General features: G+C 43.1%; 1 pseudogene across 1 annotated transcript; it reads right to left on the bottom strand.

Annotated features, from left to right (window-relative positions):
* Positions 1-1,872: 1,872 nt before the first annotated feature.
* Positions 1,873-14,883, bottom strand: LOC311148963 (tripartite motif-containing protein 16-like; annotated as a pseudogene). The gene is made up of 6 exons (XR_014615651.1): positions 14,206-14,883; positions 13,698-13,793; positions 4,030-4,263; positions 3,780-3,939; positions 3,595-3,654; positions 1,873-3,358 (listed from the first exon to the last, which is right to left on the bottom strand). The product of XR_014615651.1 is annotated as a tripartite motif-containing protein 16-like (transcript).
* Between the last annotated feature and the right edge of the window lie 7,300 nt (positions 14,884-22,183).

The raw sequence follows: 22,183 nt of genomic DNA, 5'->3' as shown, positions 1-22,183 counted from the left end.
ATTTAAAGACGTGTTTGGCTACGGGCACGTGGTAAGTTATGCGTTCACCTGGTAGTCGTCTTTTTTTTCATTTTCATATTTATGAAAAAAAATATTTTTTATTTTTTTGGTAGTCATTTAGCAGACACTCTTATCCAGAGCGTTTTACAGTTAGTGATGCATATTTTCTTCATATTTTTTATTTTTTTTTATATATATTTTTTTCTAGCTTTATAAAAAAACAAACGGATAAATACCTGGTTTTCCTATTTGAAAAAAGTTGAAAGGCAACGTGGATCTACTGTGGTGTAGTTCTTCCCAGCATTGCAACCAAATCAGATTTGTATTACATATTGCCTGGAGTGATTTAAAAAGGAAAGAAAGCTCTAATCTTTACCCAAATGGTCTCAAATTATAGGCCTGATCACCTTGGACCAATGCCTGTTGGTAATTTCAGTAGAACCAAGCAACTCAAGTAGCTATTCAACCTCAAAACTACCTGGTTTTGCTATACATTCAAAACAGCAGTATAATGTGAATTTTTTTTATGGGCATTTAAAAATGACAGAAAATCTTTTCCAAAATGGTCTCAAATGAGCTGTACTCTCAGGCCCATGGGAGAAAGGGTTTTACTAGGCAGGGAGTGTAGAACAAGATGCATGGAGCTCCAGAGGTCACAAGGTCAATGTGGGCCTGCATGGATGTCAGCAGGGCATGAGGGAGAAGGCCCAAGTGAATAGGTGTGTTTGTGTGAGTGTGTGTGTGAGTGATGTATGTTGTTAAGCTATGGAATTAATTGTACAGCATTGGATTGGTGTTGGCATGGGGTAGAGGGAGTTTACATATACCAGTCATTTCCTTTTAAATCCATGAAGGGAAGTGGACAAGTTCACACTTAGAAAGGAGATAATAGTTCCACACCTCATGTGTCCTGATAACTACAGGAATGGAACCATATTGAGGTTGGCTGCTTTCTATACGGTTTGATGGGAGAGAGAGAGAGAGAGAGACAGAGAGAGAGACAGAGACAGAGACAGAGACAGAGACAGAGACAGAGACAGAGAGAGAGAGAGAGAGAGAGAGAGAGAGAGAGAGAGAGAGAGAGAGAGAGAGAGAGAGAGAGAGAGAGAGAGAGGACATCAGGTAAAGTTCTGGAGATGAGGGAATATGTGTGCAGAAAGAAACCCTCCAGTATGGTTAACCCCAGTTAGGCCCAGTATGGACTATCAATACAAGTGACCATTTAGAATGTGACCCAGTTCAATGGGTCTTAACAGAACTGGGGGATGTCAGCCATGAAGTTGTCTAAACACAACTGGAATATAATTTGTTTGTGATTCATTGTTAATGGATTTTCCATTAGGAACACAGGGGGAAAACCTAACACAACAACACACATAACACACAACCAATAAAAACAAAGGGGGAGGAAACCACTAAAGTCATTACCATATTGTCATTTTCTAACGACAGGGAGAAAACATGTAAAATCTAGAAGACTACTTTAGATCTGGTCAGAAGAAGCCTAGTGCACTACGTAGGGAACAGGGAGAGATTTGGGACAGAGACAGTAACTCCTGTATGGAAATCTTCATTCTAATGACAGTGAGCAAATCTCCACCCTATTCCCTATGTAGTGCACTACTTTAGATCTGATCAGAAGTAGCCTAGTGCACTACGTAGGGAACAGGGTGTCATTTGGGCCAGAGTCAGTAACTCCCCTGGGTATGAATTGTCTCTCTATCTTATCTGTCTTCTATATGATGTTCTCCTCTCCTCCTCTCTTCTCTCCTCTATTCACTCTATTCTATCATCCACACCACATGCCAGCTTCAACACAATCCATTTACAAGTTAAAGACACACCTTGGAATAAATAGCAAAGGAAAACTACTACTAGATGTATTTTTTATTTCCCATCACCATGAATCATATTTAATAACTGAACAGTAGCAGACCTAACTTCATCTGTTCCTGACTCTAGATAGTGGATTAAAAAGACCATCAATCTCCAATGATATTAATGTACAATTCTTCATCTGTGTCCGGGAAACCGGCCCATATAGTTCAATTAGCAAGTAAGTAACACTACCTGTTCCATGATACTGAGGAAAATGACACTGAGACAGAGAACCAATTGAGAAAACATTTAAATGGTTCTGAATGACAACCAACATACATTAACAGCAAACATCATGATTAATGTAAATGTAGCCAATTAAAACATTGCATTTGATAAAAATACGTTATTACGTTTTAATTACACTCTGAAGATTAAATCAGTCAGACAAAAATAATTGTACAGAAAAATTCAGCATTTTTATCTGCGGACCATCACCACCAGCATAACTAGTATCTATGTGGACCCTACTACAGTTTAACCAGCTCAGCTATAGACTACACCAGCATGACTAGTATCTATGTGGACCCTACTACAGTTTAACCAGCTCAGCTATAGACTACACCAGCATGACTAGTATCTATGTGGACCCTACTACAGTTTAACCAGCTCAGCTATAGACTACACCAGCATGACTAGTATCTATGTGGACCCTACTACAGTTTAACCAGCTCAGCTATAGACTACACCAGCATGACTAGTATCTATGTGGACCCTACTACAGTTTAACCAGCTCAGCTATAGACTACACCAGCATGACTAGTATCTATGTGGACCCTACTACAGTTTAACCAGCTCAGCTATGGACTACACCAGCATGACTAGTATCTATGTGGACCCTACTACAGTTTAACCAGCTCAGCTATAGACTACACCAGCATGACTAGTATCTATGTGGACCCTACTACAGTTTAACCAGCTCAGCTATAGACTACACCAGCATGACTAGTATCTATGTGGACCCTACTACAGTTTAACCAGCTCAGCAGTACCATAGAGCCAAAACCCAGGATAGAGGGGCTGAGTGAATGTGGTCTGGACTCTGTGGAGGAGGGTCATTGTGTCAGAGACACTGTAGAAGGACAGAGTACCTGCCTTGTGATCCAGGTACACTCCTACTCTGGAGGACTGAGGGCCTGATACTTTAGTCTCAACATTATTGTGTCTGAAAAAATAACCACCACTATAACACTCTAAACTCCAGGACTTGTCATTGAGTCCAAATCCACCATCTGTCCCTGTTCTGCTGATGTCTTTATATGAGACTGCTGTATAAACCCACCCCCCACTCCACTCCACCTCCCAGTAACAGCGTCCAGACAGACCCTCTCTACACAGAACCATCAAGTAGTTTGTGAATCTGTCTGGATGATCAGGATATGGTTGGACTTGGCCTGTATAGGTCACCTTTCTGTTCCTTTTAGACAGAGAGAGGAGTGTGTGCCTGCTGTGTTTGGGTCCAGTGTGAGCTGACAGGAATCTGGGAGAAGAGCAGAGCAGAGACCAATGAGGGGAGTTAGAACAATAAGTGAAGTCAGATACTGTATCTACCCTGTCTTTGATTAGAGCACAGCAGAGATCAAATCAGAGAAATATGAGGAGTCAGATAGATACCCAGTCTTTGATTAGATCTACTATTGCTATATATTTCTAGAGGGATTGTTAGGAGTGTCAGTAAAAAGAGACTGTTAGTTACTTCAGAATAAAGAGACTCACATTGTAATAACTGTTCTCTGGTCTTGGGCTCTGGAGGCAGTACAACATCCACTATATTCACTACAGACACACAAACACATTCACAGAGAGAGGGAATGTTATCATCATACCATATTCCACATGTATATGACTAGTAGGGAACTTTCAATGGTCTAAAGTTGATGTTCTTATTATTTTCAACACACCTGTAGTGGAGATCTTGGTCCATTCTCCTTTAAGGACGTCTTCTAGTTTCTCTCTCAGTTCAGACACAGTCTTACTCACATCTCCAAAGTACTGAAGAGGACGGACAACGATGCTGGGTAAGTCTGAAGATACACTGGTACCGGAGAGAGACTGATAACTCTGGAGAGAGAGAGAGAGAGAGAGAGGGAGCAGAACCAAATGATTGAGAGTTTTAATTTCATATCACATGTATCAAGGCAGTTGAGTTACCTGGAGGAAATGGATGTGATCCTCTGTGTGTGAGAGCTGCTCCAGCTCAGTGCTTCTCTTCCTCAGCTCAGCTATCTCCTGCTCCAGTTGCTCCAGGAGTCCTTCAGCTTGACTCACTTGAGCCTTCTCTTGGGCTCTGATCAGCTCCTTCACCTCAGAGCGCCTTCTCTCAATGGAGCGGATCAGCTCAGTAAAGATCTTATCACTGTCCTCCACTGCTGCCTGTGCAGAGCGCTGTTAAGAGAGAGAGAGAGAGTGAGACTGACTTGTCTTACTTTAATGAGCCATCCTCATTACACTAACACCCCCCCTCCTAAAAACACATTGCGTGCCACCACAACCTCCACATAATCACATTATCCAGTACCCAACACCACAGTACAATACACCATCCAGCACCACATTCCAACCGTCCATCCAACCCCTCCTCTCCAGCCGTACAGACAGCCCCCCTGAGCCCCCATACCTCCTGAAATATCTCCACACTGTTGATCATTTTGTACAACTCAAACTCAACCCTAAGGCGTCAACAGTAATGGCATTACCCTGGCAACACAGAAAAAACATGATGAACAGTCTGTCATTGCAGAAAACAGGCACCCCTCCCCAACTCCCAGGTCAACCCGAGCCAACCAGCTATTGGTGTACAGGGCTCCATGTAATACCCTCCACTGGACGACCCCTGACCTTTCCAGCACTGGGAGCTTATAGAGCACCCTCCACCTATACCCTGCCATGCTCTCAGCCCCCACAACCCCCTGCCACTGATGCCCCTTCACTCCCACTAAGCTCAGAGTGTTAAAAGTCAGTAAGTCCTCCGGACTCTCCTGCCAGTCCCCAGTCTCTGCTGTCACTTGCAGTGGTGGAAACGGTGGTGGCCCCTCCTCAGGCTGCTCCAGCCCTCAGTACTGCAGCGTAGAAATCATATAAATAAAGAGACATATATATATATTTCCCCTAAAGGAAACAATGGGACAACCTCAGAGTTCCAGGAGTACATGTTTTTTTTTTTTGACATAGTCTTTGGTTGCATGCTATTTTATGCTTGTAGCCTATAACTGATGCTTTGTGGTTTTATGCAGCCATCTATTGGAAACATTTAGCAATTAAAAGTTATTAATTCACGTAAAGACATTGTTGAGGCAGCTGAGAAATAAAGTGTATTTTTCTTATTAATTCTGGAGATCAGTCTCAAACCTGCCCCACCTATGAAATGCCAATTGCTGGACTTTCACATAGAGGTTACTAGGTCACACCCAGTTCAAACCACATTTAAAAAATAAAACAAATGTGTTGTTTATCAAGTGTTCTGCCTTGCAATAATACATATAATAAAATGACTAATAAAGGTTACATAGGTTTTATTAAAAAAATAACAATAAATGCTATTTAGTACTATAATGGTATTTACTAACATAAAATTATTACTAAAATAGTTTCTAAACGTGTTCTAGGCTACTCTACCCTAGAATTAGGGTTAGGGGTTAGAGTTAAGGCTAAAATAGGTTATAAGTAGGGTTAGAGTTTCTGTATAGCACTTTGTGACATCTGCTGATGTAAAAAGGACTTTATAAACACATTTGATTGATTGATTGATTGTTAGGTTTAGGGTATTTAAAGCAAAGAAAATGAATAGGTTTATAGCTCTCTTGCTCCTCCCTGTGGCCTTCTGTGGGTACTACATACCTCATTCACAACACTTGCTGGGCTCATTATCTGAGGTAGCAACTGTGTCAGATCTATAAATCAATGAGCTACACCTATCCATTTAGTTTACAACTCAGTGAACCTGCGCAGCATTCGCTCAATTCAATGCCTACCAAATTACAGATTTCGATGCATATCAAATTACCCAGCAGTAATATAGAAACAATAAATTAAAAAAATTGTTAAGGTTATTTCTTAATTGAAAAAAATTATTCTGGCTGTTTAAATCGGCCACATCTAGAAAAAGAGGACGGACATGCGTTTTGTTTAGGTTATACACCTTTTTCTGAAAGAAAATATGATTAACTGCTATGCGCCAACCATACGTAGCACTGTGGGTCACCACAAGGTGTAACCAGGTGAACAGTGAGTTTGCTCACCTAGTAGTCATAACCTTGTTAATAATAAGTTACCTGAGGTAAAGCTACAATGTTAATACGGGCTGGTCTCATTACCAACAATAGTGAAGCTGGCATTGTGACGCAGAACAATGGGCTGGGAATAGAACTTTCATTAGGCGAGTTGGTGCCACAGAGCTCAATACAACTAATAGGAGCTGGCAGGGTGAAACATGCCCTATTATTTCTAAACTATGGCAAGCATTTGGGACATATGGTAATATTATGAAACTGGGCTCCATGGCGGATGCAATGAAGTAATTTTATCAGAAAAAGGCGTTCAAAATGTATTGTGTCCAGCCTAGTCCTAGCCCCCGCTGCCGGCTGGTCGCGCTTGTCTGCACTAGCATTATGCCCTACATCCCCACACTAGAAACACCCAAAACTATCTGTGCTAGCAAACCCTGTGTTCCACCCCTCCCCTGCGTAACCTTGAAGATTGTTAAGAAACAAACACTTGTCTACGAAAAGTTAAATTTTTAACGGATTCCGCTTGGCACCCAGCCGAGAGCACACGAAAACCACTTTATTTTTAAATTTACCAAAACTAACCAACTACTTGTGGTCTGTTCGTAAGTAATAAACAGAGGCTGGACTATAATATGAATCCATTATACTTTGTGACACAAAATGGGAAAAGGGGAAATTATAATAATACAGAAAAACACCCTTCCAACTAACCCTACACTCATTAAATACCCACTACCCCATTCCACTACTTTGACCCTATCTGCTCCTGCACCATGCCAACGGCCTGGGAGGACGGGACACCACCACTCAACACACCCTGTAACTCTTCTGAAGTCTAATCTTGTATGCCCAAATACTTCTCTGCAGCTGCCACCACAACATATTTTTTCTTTGATTTACGTTCCATTTCTGCGGTACAGTTGATAACCATTGCTATGAACTCTAAGAAGCTATCTTTACTGAAGCATATATCACTCGTTGGCCTATCCCTCTGTGCTGGCACAGATCTACTACTCACAGGGATCCTCTCAGGATCTCTCACCCTTGACCCATCCTCCTCTACTTTCTTCACTGCCTCAGCATACGACACCTTCTGCACTACTCTGACTCTAGCCACCTCATCCTGCCTCTCTCGCACCGGACACTTCAGATCCCCAGCAACAACCAGGACGATTTATCTGTGACAGAGAGAGTTTGGAAAGGTCTGTGAGCAGAACCTGAGAACACCCAGGATAATAATAATAATATGCCATTTAGCAGACACTTTTATCCAAAGCCACTTACAGTCATGTGCATACATTTTTACATATGGGTGGTCCCGGGGATCGAACCCACTACCCTGGCATTACAAGCGCCATGCTCTACCAATTGAGCTACAGAGGACCACAGAGTTCTGCCCTCTATAAATCAGAGTACAACTCCACAGCCTCATCTCCTCACAACAGAAGTTACCCACCCATCAGGCTCCCTCATCACCCCCACAACAGAAGTTACCCACCCATCAGGCTCCCTCATCTCCCCACAACAGAAGTTACCCACCCATCAGGCTCCCTCATCTCCCCACAACAGAAGTTACCCACCCATCAGGCTCCCTCATCTCCCCACAACAGAAGTTATCCACCCATCAGGCTCCCTCATCTCCCCACAACAGAAGTTACCCGCCCATCAGACAAACGTAAAACAAGGGATTTTCTTGGTTTCCCCACTCTGTTTTTCCAACCCCTCTGGTGAAACAGAGAACTGAGCCCTGTACAGTCTCCTGAGTGGCGCAGTGGTCTAAGGCCCTGCATCGCAGTGCTAACTGTGCCACTAGAGATCCTGGTTCGAATCCAGGCTCTGTCGCAGCCGGCCGCGACCGGGAGACTCATGGGCGGCGCACAATTGGCCCAGCGTCGTCCAGGGTAGGGGAGGGAATGGCCGGCAGGGATGTAGCTCAGTTGACAGAGCATGGCGTTTGCAACGCCAGGGTTGTGGGTTCGATTCCCACGGGGGCCAGTATAAAAAAAAATATATGTATTCACTAACTGTAAGTCGCTCTGGATAAGAGCGTCTGCTAAATGACTAAAATGTAAATGTATAATATAATATAATGTGCCATTTTGCAGACGCTTTTATCCAAAGCGACTTACAGTCGATAATATATATATATTTTTTGTGTATGGGTGGTCCCGGGGATCGAACCCACTACCCTGGCGTTACAAGCGCCGTGCTCTACCAGCTGAGCTACAGAGGACCAGGTGCAGACACATTTATGAAAGCAAAGACAAGGTCATTATTTGGGCTCTAAACACTAACAACCTACCCTTACACACCTCTTTTGCTACCCCTGCACTAAGATTTCTGCCATGGCATTTAAATGTTTTTGGTTTACATATTCCCCCAGTCTTTGCCGCCGTTCATGTTAAGGAAGTCTAACCGTGAAATCTCCATAAGAGGTGGGAGGGAAATCACCACAATCAGAAACCAGTAGAGAAGCCCATAAAGCCGCCATGCCAGAAAAAACCATCCATTTAAGCAGATTCTGAAGACATGCCCTTAAGACCGTCTGAGAGACAGCAGCTGAGAGTTTGTGAAAGGCCAGGGAAAGGTCTATTTGATTTATCTGTGACAGAGAGAGTTTGGAAAGGTCTGTGAGCAGAACCTGAGAAAACCCAGGATAATAATAATAATATAATATGCCATTTAGCAGACGCTTTTATCCAAAGCGACTTACAGTCATGTGCATACATTTTTACATATGGGTGGTCCCGGGGATCGAACCCACTACCCTGGCATTACAAGCGCTAAATGTGGTCCTCTGTAGCTCAATTGGTAGAGCATGGTGCTTGCAATGCCAGGGTTGTGGGTTCGTTTCCCATGGGGGGACAGTATGAAAATGTATGCACTCACTAACTGTAAGTCGCTCTGGATAAGAGCATCTGCTAAATGTGGTCCTCTGTAGCTCAATTGGTAGAGCATGGTGCTTGTAATGCCAGGGTGGTGGGTTTGATCCCCGGGACCACCCATATGTAAAAATGTATGCATTCATGACTGTTAGTCGCTTTGGATAAAAGCGTCTGCTAAGTGGCATATTATATTATTATTATAAGAACCCATGACCCATTTTCTCAGCCTATACCGCTTCCTGGGTGAGAGGACACTAAACCCCTCATTCTTCATCACGTGTTGTACTGACCTTACAAACCTTCCAGGATCAATCAAATAAGACTCCAGCAGAACCTTCTTTTTCCCCTTTAGTCTCCATCAGGAACCTAGAAAGTTCTCTCACCGTATATACTGGGCCCTCAGCCTGACTGGCTGTCAGCTCTGGATCCAATGAGCCGTCTGAAAACGAGACCGCCTTGTCCTCCGCTCCCGCAGACTCACCTCCCCCCTCTTCCTCCTCCTCCATTGGCACGGTACCGTCCTCCTCCTCCCCAGTCTCTGCCCCCCTGCACTTCCCCCCTGATCAGAGCCTCTTCCCCAATGACAGGCAATATTTGCCTTCGCCCACCGGAGTCTCTGTTACTACAGAAACCTGCCTCAGCTCATGTAGCCCAGCTGCAACCCTCCCCACCACCGCTTTCTCCACGGCCTGCGCACCACCACTTGGCCATTCACTACTCTCCTCCTTCCTGGTACCACCACCACTTGACCCTGCTCTACTCTCCTCCCTCCTGGTACCACCACCACTTGACCCTGCTCTACTCTCCTCCTTCCTGGTACCACCACCACTTGACCCTGCTCTACTCTCCTCCCTCCTGGTACCACCACCACTTGACCCTGCTCTACTCTCCTCCCTCCTGGTACCACCACCACTTGACCCTGCTCTACTCTCCTCCCTCCTGGTACCACCACCACTTGACCCTGCTCTACTCTCCTCCCTCCTGGTACCACCACCACTTGACCCTGCTCTACTCTCCTCCCTCCTGGTACCACCACCACTTGACCCTGCTCTACTCTCCTCCCTCCTGGTACCACCACCACTTGACAACTTTCATGTTTTGAAATTATACTTCATTACAAACCCTCCACCATCAGAAAATACATCCAGAAAATACGCAAGAACCAAAAGAAAAAAGAATAGTAGCCCTCCTCACGAACCACAAATCTCTCACACAACCAACTTCTTCTTCTATGATATAATGGCGGTCCACAAACCAACGTTAAAGGTGCACGCCGCCACCTACTGTGCTGGAGTGTGTGGTCAATCACGGTTTCCAACATTTCTAAATCCTCCTACCTAACTCAGTACTTCTGAGAAAATAAAGAAGAGCCCTTCTAACTTCTAATAGACCCCCATCCCCAAAATCCCTTCCAACCCCCCCAACCCCGTCCAACCTCAATGACCCTACACATCTTTCCCTCTCTTCAACATACTTACAACAATATAACAACACATGCTCCACCGTTTCATCGACGTACCCTCCAGACACAAATCATTCCCATGCTTGCCAACCAGATGTAATGACGAGTTCAATGTACAATGTTCTAAGCGCAATCGAGTAAACACCACCTCTTCCTTCCTAATCTGACTTTTGAATCTTGGTCCATCGACCTTTCTGTAAAACTGTAAACTATTCATATAAATGCCGGCCCTTGTGCTCAGAGTACCATCTCTTCTGCCACACATCTATCAAAATGGCTCTGATCTTACATTTGGCCTCACCTCTACCCAGTGGAACATTAATATCAATTATATCTAGGTTCAAAGCTCTTTTAGCTAACTGGTCTACAATTTCATTCCCTTCCACACCCGAATGTGCTGGGACCCAGCAGAATCTCACTACTACACCCATTCTCTCAATTCTCCATAATAACATTAATACCTCCAATAGCAGGTCACTCCTATTAGATTTACCAGATGATAAACTATTCAATACAGACAGAGAATCTGAGAATACTATAATTCTAACAGGTTGTACGTCCTCCACCCACTGGAGGGCAACTATTATCAGCAACAGTTCAACTGAGTATACTGACAGTTCATCTGTTAGTCTTCTACATATCTGCACATCAAATTCAGGAACGTAAACGCCTGCTCCTGTGCGCCTACTATCTGGGTCCTTGGATCCGTCTGTGAAAAGCATTAAAAAAGCATAAAAACTTTTACCAATGTAATTGTCAACCAGTTTCTCTATATCACTGACTTCTGACCAATCTTTCCTTTTCTCTACCAAGGTTAGATCAACAACAGGGTCTGGGAGTAACCATGGAGGAACATCCCCTATCACCACAGAAGGGCCAACCTCCAACTCCCTCAAACCACTCTCATCAGCAAGCTTTCCAACTGTCCAACCAAAACCACTGCCTTGTCTACTAGTATATTCCCAACAGTCATCTAGAACAGTAGCAGTGGGATGCTCAACCTCACAGCCTTTCAACCCAATAAGATAATGACCATTTTTTACGCTGTATATCCAAAGGCATCTCTCCTGCCTCCACCAGTAAGGCACATACAGATGTTGATTTAAATGCACCAATACATATCCTTAAAGCTTTATACTGGATTCTGTCCAGCATCTGAAGCCAAGTCTTTACCTCTGTTCCATAAACTATACAGCAGTAATCAATTGGCGTCCTGATCAGAGCTCTATAAATATCCATCAACAATTGTCTGTCAGCACCCTATTCATAACCAGAGACCCACACAACCAACTACCATGAAAGTTAATGAATGAGAGAGACATGAACATCGTTACAATACTGTACATAGACATAATGTAACGGTTCTTCTTCTTTGGTGTTTAACGGCGGTTGGCATCCAATATGTTGCATTACCGCCCCCAACTGGACTATAATATAAATCCATTATACTTTGTGACACCAAATGGGAAAAGGGGAAATTATAATAATAATTAAAAAAAAACACCCTTCCAACTAACCCTACACTCATTAAATACCCACTACCCCATTCCACTACTTTGACCCTATCTGCTCCTGTACCATGCCAACGGCCAGGGAGGACGGGACACCACCACTCAACACACCCTGTAACTCCTCTGAAGTCAAATCTTGTATGCCCAAATACTTCTCTGCAGCTGCCACCACAACATCTATTTTCTGGGATTTACGTTCCATTTCATTCAATTTCTGCTGTACAGTTGATAACCATTGCTATGAACGGCAAGAAGCTAACTTTACTGAAGCATATATCACTCGTTGATCTATCCCTCTGTGCTGGCACAGATCTACTACTCACAGGGATCCTCTCAGGATCTCTCACCCTTGACCCATCCTCCTCTACTTTCTTCACTGCCTCAGCATACGACACCTTCTGCACTACTCTGACTCTAGCCACCTCATCCTGCCTCTCTCGCACCGGACACTTCCGATCCCCAGCAACATGGGCATCCCAACAGTTGACACACACAACTTTATCCACCGAAACTACACAATCCTCTATCCCATGCCCTCCTGCACAATTCCCACATCTTGGAATCTCCCTCCTACAAACTGCTGCAACATGACCATAAACGTTGCACCTGAAACAGTGCAGTGGATTCGGCACAAAAGCTCTAACAGGATAACTGATATATCCTAACATGACTTTGTCGGGTCAAAACTCAAAAGGACTGACAGTGACTCCTATGTTTCATCACGCTCACCACCGGGTCTGCGTCGCACCAAACGGCGGGCATCACAAACACCAGGAATCTTCAACTTTAATTGCTCCACCTCCACACTTAACGCTACCCCAGAAATCACTCCTTTCAATGGTGCCCTGTTCCTAAGAGCAAAGCAAGAAACAGATCTTGACCCAAGTTGCGTGACACGGAGCGCCCACTCCCTCTGGTCAGAAGAAACACAAACAAATATCCCAAGTCCACTACAGGTTACCTTCACTGATTCAACTGCACCCAACTCCTTTCCCACCCACCCTGAAACCACAAATGGATCTACCAAAAGGAATGGATCCACTTTCTCCTACAATGTAACTCCTACTGCACCAGATTCTTCTTTATCATGTCCATTGATGCCAGGCTCTGGTTCTGAGCTCTTCACCACACCTTCTACCTCACTTAACTCTCCCTCATTCATTTCCATTTCACCTCCAGAACTCAGTCTGGCGAATGGCTCACTCTGTTTGCACTTGAGTTATAACATTTGAAAGTTTTTATTCCTTTGAAGCTTTTGTTAGTGTAATGTTTACTGTTCATTTCTGATTGTTTATTTCACTTTTGTTTATTATCTATTTCACTTGCTTTGGCAATGTAAACATATGTTTCCCATGCCAATAAATTCCTTTGAATTGAGAGAGAGAGAGAGAGCTCCATGTTAATGTATAGGGGACATGAGTCAGTCATGATTTCTCAAGGTTTTGTGATGAGGTAGCCCCGCCTGCAACTTCAAAATCTGTGTCGGCCTTTGGCCCGATAAGGAATGCCCTATTGGTGAAACGGTCAAGATGTTGGTTTCTCCTGTGGTTGACCCGGGTTCATATCTCACCAGTGACATTAAGCAGTCTATTCTCTGAAAGGGGTTCAGACAGCCTGTTCCCAACAGTGGGGTCAGTGGGATTGGATAGGGGCCTCTCTCTCTCTCTCTCTCTCTCTCTCTCTGACTGGAGGAGAGAAGTGAAATTGTGTGTCTCCTCTGGTCAACAATACTCACCTTGAGAGACTCCACAGCCTGTTTGAGCTCCTTCAGGTCCTTCTCTCTCTCCTGGAATCTCTGCTGGACTTTCTGCTGACTCATCCCCAGCTGCCTCTGTGGAGAATCACTCTTCAATGAGCTATCAAGCTTTATTTGTCCACTAGATCAATAGTATAGTAATGGGACATAGGGCCCATAGAAGATAGGGATTAAAATGTTGAGGAAGTGTCTGTGTGAAATTATATTATTATATTGTTATGTGAATTATTATAGTTTTAACAGTGCACAAAATAGGGGAGCTGATTGGGTGTTTGATAACAAATTACAATGGTGTTTGACTTTAGAAAAGGGTGATACATTTGGAGACTCTGGGTTAACATATCTATATAATCAAGGTTTGTGTTCATATTTGTTCTGCCGTGGATCGATATCATTTAATGATCTCATATTCAAACAGCCTTAGTTCCTACTGTATGTGTAATTATTTGTTTATCAGACAGTCACCAACAAGTAGTTCTGGTCTTACCTGTTTCTCAGTCCTCTCTGCTGCAGCTGACACTGTATCATGGCCTTTATGTTCATCCATTGTACACAGATAACAGATACACTGCTGATCGGTACGACAGAAAACCTCCAGCAGTTTGTCATGATGAGAGCAGATCTTCTCCTGTAGTTGTGCGGTGGCTTTGACCAGCTTGTGCTTCTTGAAAGCAGGAGATTCATAGTGAGGTTGGAGGTGAGTCTCACAGTAAGAGGCCTGACACACCAGACAGGACATGAGGGCTTTCTGCTTTCTGGTCCCAGTGCAGACATCACACGCCACATCTCCAGGTCCAACATAGCACAGAGCAGGAGGGGGAACAGCCTGGAGTCCTGTCTTCTTCAGTTTCTCCACCAACTCAGCCAACATGTTATTTTTCCTCAGATTAGGCCTTGGAGTGAAGGTCTCTCTGCACTGAGGACAGCTATAGACCCCTTTCAGAACATCCTGATCCCAGCAGTCCTCAATACAGCTTCTACAGTAACTGTGTCCACAGGGGATGGTGACCGGCTCCTTCAGTAGATCCAGACAGACAGATCAACAGAACTGGTCCTGGTCCAGCAGAACTCCCTGCTGAGCCATTTGGACGGTTGTTCACTCTCACACAGACAGACGACACAGAGACTCAGATCAGTTTCGTTTCCTCAGAAGAGAGTTTGTGGAGGGGAGGGACTTCCTGGTTCTGCCAGAGGGGTGGGGTTAAAAGGAGGGAGGGGTTAGAGGGAGAGTGAGAGAGAGAGAGAGAGAGAGAGAGAGAGAAAGAGAGAGAGAGAGAGAGAGAGAGAGAGAGAGAGAGAGAGAGAGAGAGAGAGAGAGAGAGAGAGAGAGAGAGAGAGAGAGAGAGAGAGAGAGAGAGAGAGAGAGAGAGAGAGAGAGAGAGAGAACTGTCCACAATGTTAATAGAGACAAAGATTTGTGTTCCTAGGTTAGGGCCCTTAATATGGAATACATTAAATAGAGTGGTTAGAATATATAAAGGGTAACAGTTTCTATGAAGTACATATGTATAATGCTTTTAATGAATTGTGTAATGCCTTAAACTTATGTGCTATGACACTAATTATAACCATCCATAATAACTAATTTGTGGTTGTAAAACTGTACAATGTGTTATAGATAATTTGCTACAATGGGGGAGGGGGGACTTGGATACAATGTACTGTAGCTGAAATGAATACTGTATGTATTGACTGATCATTGAGAATGATGTAACACTTTACATTACAGTGTGTTTATTGGTGTGTAATTATTCCTGTTAGTCCAGTGGTGTAAAAGTACTGTGATGCCTCATTCTTCCACTGTACTAGCAGCAGTAACCCTAGCCAGTAATAAGGCTACTGTAATGGAAAGTGTTACAGGAAATATAAAGGAAGGATTTATACATGTCATCTATGATATACTCTATGTAATGATATGTCTATGTCTTCTATATGGTGTTCTATATTGTATGTAATGATATGTCTATGTCTTCTATATGGTGTTCTATACTGTATGTAATGATATGTCTATGTCTTCTAGATGGTGTTCTATACTGTATGTAATGATATGTCTATGTCTTCTAGATGGTGTTCTATACTCTATGTAATGATATGTCTATGTCTTCTATATGGTGTTCTATACTGTATGTAATGATATGTCTATGTCTTCAATATGGTGTTCTATACTGTATGTAATGATATGTCTATGTCTTCTAGATGGTGTTCTATACTGTATGTAATGATATGTCTATGTCTTCTAGATGGTGTTTTATACTGTATGTAATGGTATGTCTATGTCTTCTATATGGTGTTCTATACTGTATGTAATGATATGTCTATGTCTTCTAGATGGTGTTCTATACTGTATGTAATGATATGTCTATGTCTTCTAGATCTTCTCCACCAACTCAGCCAACATGTTATTTTTCCTCAGATCAGGCCTTGGAGTGAAGGTCTGTCTGCACTGAGGACAGCTATAGACCCCTTTCAGAACATCCTGATCCCAGCAGCCCTCAATACAGCTCCTACAGTAACTGTGTCCACAGGGGATGGTGACCGGCTCCTTCAGTAGATCCAGACAGACAGATCAACAGAACTGGTCCTGGTCCAGCAGAACTCCCTGCTGAGCCATTTGGACGGTTGTTCACTCTCACACAGACAGACGACACAGAGACTCAGATCAGTTTCGTTTCCACATAAGTGAGTTTTTGGGAGGGCGAGGACTTTCTGGATCTGCCAGATAGGTGAGGTTAGAGGGAGGGAGGGAGGGAGGGATAGAGAGAGAACTGCGTTCAACGTGGAGAGGGAGACAAATATTTTAGTTTCTAGGTTAGGGCCCTTCATTTGGAATAAATCTAACAAATATGAGTTGTTAGAATATATAAAGGGTAACAGTTCCTATGAAGTACATATTATAATTATTATAATAAGCTTCATAATGCCTTATAATACACTTATGTGTTATAACACTGATTATAAGTGTCTATAATAATTAATAAGTGGTTGTAATGGGTGGGGGGTTGATATTGATACAATATACTGTAGTTTAAATGAATACTGTATGTATTGACTGATCATTGAGAATGAGGTAATACTTTACATTACAGTGTGGGTATTACTGTTAGGCCTAGGGTCAGGGTTAGAGTTACTACATTCAGCAGTAACCCTAGCCATATCTAGGACTAAAAAGAGAAGACGTTTTATAATCAGAGTTCTTTGTATCTCTTCTTAGTCAGACAGAAACCCCCCACATCTTATAGGTGGACGGGGTTATGAACATATCCAATGAATTGTTTTCTGCAACCAGATGAAATGAAACTGCCTTTCAGCAGGAAAAGCTTCTCTAATAATCCTAACCATTGCTGGGTGTCTTCAGAGACTGAGGTATAGAGACACACTGTCAAGTCAAATCATCTGGCTGTGCTTTCATGTCAAAACATTTATTATTTTATATTCATAAAATTCTATTCTATTATATTCTTTGATAACATATTCTATCCATAAGCTCCACTCTGTATAGTGTTAATGATGACTGTTTGTTCTGTACATTGATTGAATGGTTAGGACTATCTCACTGTATTCACTGTTTAAATCCCAAGAGACCAGGAGACCTAAAGGAAGCCTTCAACACTGTATCCCTTCATCCAGTCATAGTAAACAACCTCTGTCTGTCTGTCTGTACGTCTGTCTGTCTGTAAACACAGCCAACTTTTCTGCGGTGGTTGTTGTTGCTATCAGTGCTGCACAGCTATTTTCAGGTCTCTCCAGAGATGGTCGATCGGGTTCAACTCCAGGATCTGGCTGGACCACTCAAGGACATTCAGAGACTTGTCCCGAAGCCACTCCTGCGTTGTCTTGGCTGTGTGCTTAGGGTTGTTGTCTTGTTGGAAGTTGAACCTTCGCCCCAGTCTGAGATCCTGAGCGCTCTGAAGCAGGTTTTCATCAAGGATCTCTCTGTACTTTGCTCTGTTCATTTTTCCCTCGATCCTGGCTATTCTCCCAGTACGTGCCTCTGAAAAACATCCCTGCCACATCTCCAGGTCCAGCATAGCACAGAGCAGGAGGGGGAGCAGCCTGGAGTCCTGTCTTCTTCAGTTTCTCCACCACTTAGGCGAGCACAGCACTCCTGTTCAGAATAGGTCTTGGGGTGAAGGTATGTCTGCACTGCACTCAATCTGGTTTATTTAGTACCCCAGCGCAGGTTAGGTAGTGGAAAGAACATGTTGGGTTATTTTGACCCAGACAGTTTGGTTGCGTGAATAACCCAATATGTTGGGTTGTTAGTATTAACAGAACACGGGTTAATTTAACCATCAGTTGGGTATTTTTTACTCTCATGCTTGGTTGACCTAGCAACTGGGTCTGTTCTAATGTCATGCTTGGTTGACCTAGCAACTGGGTCTGTTTTAATGTCATGCTTGGTTGACCTAGCAACTGGGTCTGTTTTAATGTCATGCTTGGTTGACCTAGCAACTGGGTCTGTTTTACTCTCATGCTTGGTTGACCTAGCAACTGGGTCTGTTTTAATGTCATGCTTGGTTGACCTAGCAACTGGGTCTGTTTTAATGTCATGCTTGGTTGACCTAGCAACTGGGTCTGTTTTAATGTCATGCTTGGTTGGCCTAGCAACTGGGTCTGTTTTAATGTCATGCTTGGTTGCCCTAGCAACTGGGTCTGTTTTAATGTCATCCTTACTGTAGGTTATTTTAAGGCGTTTACATACTGTAAACTCAATTTTTCCTTATTAAATTATTCTATAATATGTAGAGTATTTATTACATATTATAATAAGGTATACCACTGTATCATAGCCCAACAATGAGACATACGTGGACTTTTAGGAAACTCTATAAGCATAATTGAAGCTACAAAAATGTCAATGTTCAACTTTAACATGTGCTAACTACGCAACAGACCAGATGAACAGGAATTATATTTACTCTCATGGGTGGCTAAAAATAACTATCTGAAAGCCACACCCCTACTAAACTATGCCTACAGTCTTCTGATCTGACCTGATGGGTCATATCTCAATAACCAAGCAACAATAACCCAACACCCAGCATCCATAACCCAGCAGTTTTTAAAGAAAACAACTCAACTAAGTGACCCAACGCCTGAAACCTAACATTTGGGTCAACCAAACAACCCAGTATTGTTTAGAGTGTGGGGACAGGTGTAGACCCCTTTCAGATCATCCTGATCCCAGCTTTCTTTAATACAGCCCATACAGTAGCTGTGTCCACAGGCAGTAGTCACCGGATCCTTCAGTGGATCCAGACAGATGGAGCAACAGAACAGTTCTAGATTGTCAGCCATTTTAGTGCTTTCACCTGAAGGTTGAGCAACAGGGTGTCAAAGATGACTTTCTGTTTCATGGAACTCTACACCAGAGGACAGGGAGTGGCTTCCTCTTGACTGTGTACTCTGTATCTACAGGTTTTTGGGGGATGGAAGTCAAGCTAAGAAGATGACGTTGCATACAGCTGTGTCCACAGGGAATAGTAACTGGATCCTTTGGTAGATCCAGACAGCAGAGTGGATATTTTAAAAGGGCCTCTGCAATGTCCATACAACAAACTGCACAGCAGAGTATCAGAGATAACTTTAATTTCTTTGAAAGTCTGAGTGGTGGGGGAGGCCTTTTAGATCTGTTTGGAGACGTTAGTCCTGGATGGATGCACTGAGGTATATAGGGATGGAAGCCATAGTGACGTGTAACCAAATATAAGGTTGTGGTAAAACATTACAACGTTTTAAAGGTTCCATAAATGTACAGTGACCTATTCAGAAGCCACAGTGGTGAATGATGAATATGTCAAATCAAAAGTTCTCTTTCATTTTCAGTCATGTAAAATGATCAGAAATTGTAAAGAAACATGTGGATGCAGTGGGGTGCAAATACCTCTGTAGAATTAATTAAGCGAGAAGTGGCGGTGGAAACGGCTTTATGCACAAATATTGATATAATAACCATCATATTGAAGTAAACTTGGAGTCACGCGATGATATGTGGTGTGGTCCTCCCACTACGACTCGGGAAACCATGCAGTTTATTAAGCTACAGATGAAATAAGTTATGCTGAACTTCACAGGGTGGTGAAAGTTCACAGTGAAGAGCTTGATGCTCCTTTCCAATAAATATTGAGGGTCTTTTTGTCCATAATAATGTCATCATGTAGGCAGCCTGTCCAGAGTGGGCACGTTAGCTATATAATGCACAACCAAATCTGACAAAACCATCAGTAGAGTTGAAAATGTGATGGAAACCCATTTAACAGAAAGTTTTTAACCGGTTTTTGTATTTTCCCAAAATTATATTTGTATGTGCATTACATCATCATGCACAGCCATTTATCCTCAACAATTCAATTTCATGGAAACATCTCTGCTGGTAAAATTCACATTCCTCTCCCTCTCTCTGTCTCCTCCCGAGTATCATTTCTTACTCGACAGGATCCGTCCACGTTTTCGGAGGGCTCCTGGCAAGCGGGGAGTCGCCGACCCGCGTTCAATGTGCCGGTCCGCTTAGCGAGTGCGTCCCGCACGCCCCCATGTCTTTTTTTTCATTTTCATATTTTAGAAAAAATAATTTTTCATATTTTTTTTTCTGCTTCAAAGTAGATTAACTCAGCTTCTCCAACATTCCGGTTTTTTCTCTGCTTCAAAGTAGATTAAGTGAAGCTTCACCTCCATTCAGGCAGTTATCACACCCCCCCACCCGGATTCGACCCCACTGGTCGAGAAAGAAAGAGTGAAAACAGTGGAGTGAGACAGAGTGAGAGAGAGAGAGAATTGTGAGGAGAGAGAGAGAGTGAAAACAGTGGAGTGAGAGAGAGAGAAAGAGAGAGAGAGAGAGAGAGAGAGAGAGAGAGAGAGAGAGAGAGAGAAAGTAAGAGAGAGAGGGAGTTGTCAGGAGAGAGAAAGAGTGAAAACAGTGGAGTGAGACAGCGAGAGAGAGAGTTGTGAGGAGAGAGAGAGTGAAACAGTGGAGTGAGAGAGAGAGAGAGAGAGAGAGAGTTGTGAGGAGAGAGAAATATTGAAAACAGTCGAGTGAGGCAGAGAGAGAGTTGTGAGGATAGAGAAAGAGAGAGTGAAAACAGTGGAGTGAGACAGAACGAGAGAGAAAGTGAATTGTGAGAAGAGAGAGAGTGAAAACAGTGGAGTGAGTCAGAGCGAAAGAGAGAGAGAGCTGTGAAGAGAGAGAAAGAGTGAAAACAGTGGAGTAAGAGAGAGAGAGAGAGAGAGAGAGAGAGAGAGAGAGAGAGAGAGAGAGAGAGAAAGAGAGAGAGAACTGTCCACAATGTTAATAGGAACAAAGATTTGTGTTCCTAGGTTAGGGCCCTTAATATGGAATACATTAAATAGAGTGGTTAGAATATATAAAGGGTAACAGTTTCTATGAAGTACATCCAGTCGTCTGAAAAAGTTTGGGCACCCCTCTGAGGCTGCATAATAATTTACTCTGTCGTCACAGAAAATGATCACAGTGGCATGCCATTCATTTTCTAATAAAAGCTGAGTAATGGGCTATTGTCCAGACAAAGATTTTTAGTGTAGCAATATTAAGTTGTATGAAATTAAATCAGATGTGAAAAATAGGCTATGCCTCAGCCCAATAGGGAATGTCCTCTTGGTGTAACGGTCAAGCTGTTGCTTTCTCCCGCGGTAGACCTGGTTCATATCCCGTCGGTTACATTAAGCAGTCTATTCTCTGAAAATAGTCCAGACAGCATGTACCCAACAGTGAGGTCAGTGGGATTGGAGAGAGTCCCCTCTCCCTCTCTCTGTCTCCTCCCGAGTATCATTTCTTACTCGGCAGGATCCGTCCACGTTTTCGGAGGGCTCCTGGCAAGCGGGGAGTCGCCGACCCGCGTTCAATGTGCCGGTCCGCTTAGCGAGTGCGTCCCGCACGCCCCCATGTCTTTTTTTTTCATTTTCATATTTTAGAAAAAATAATTTTTCATATTTTTTTTTCTGCTTCAAAGTAGATTAAGTCAGCTTCTCCAACATTCCGGTTTTTTCTCTGCTTCAAAGTAGATTAAGTGAAGCTTCACCTCCATTCAGAGCCTGCTGATCTTCACATATGTTGCTCTTTATATGCCCCCCAACCATAATCTGGAAATATATTAATTTCAGACTTCTGGACATAAAACTTACATATTGTGTAAACCACACACAGACATGTGAAATCCCTTAGCTAGATGAGCCTCAAACATCAGAGCAATAGCCTAGGTGACAACACCTTGAGTGGGCAATTGTCTTCCAAATGAATGTTCATATATAACACGCCATTCTCCAAATCAATATTTCTATATAACATGCCATTCTCCTTCCATTATGCTGTTGGGTCAGGGAGGAGGGAGGTTGCAATGCTGGGAAAAACACCTCCACAGCAGATCAACACAGCATTGCAACATTTTTCGAATGAAAGTAACAGCGCCCTTGGGCACCCCTGTAGTTTATTTTTAGTCATTTAGCAGACA

Source organism: Coregonus lavaretus, assembly GCF_964263955.1.
Source record: "Coregonus lavaretus genome assembly, chromosome: 21".
In the NCBI taxonomy this organism is placed as follows: Eukaryota; Metazoa; Chordata; class Actinopteri; order Salmoniformes; family Salmonidae; genus Coregonus; species Coregonus lavaretus.
This window is presented reverse-complemented; position numbering and strand designations above follow the sequence as displayed.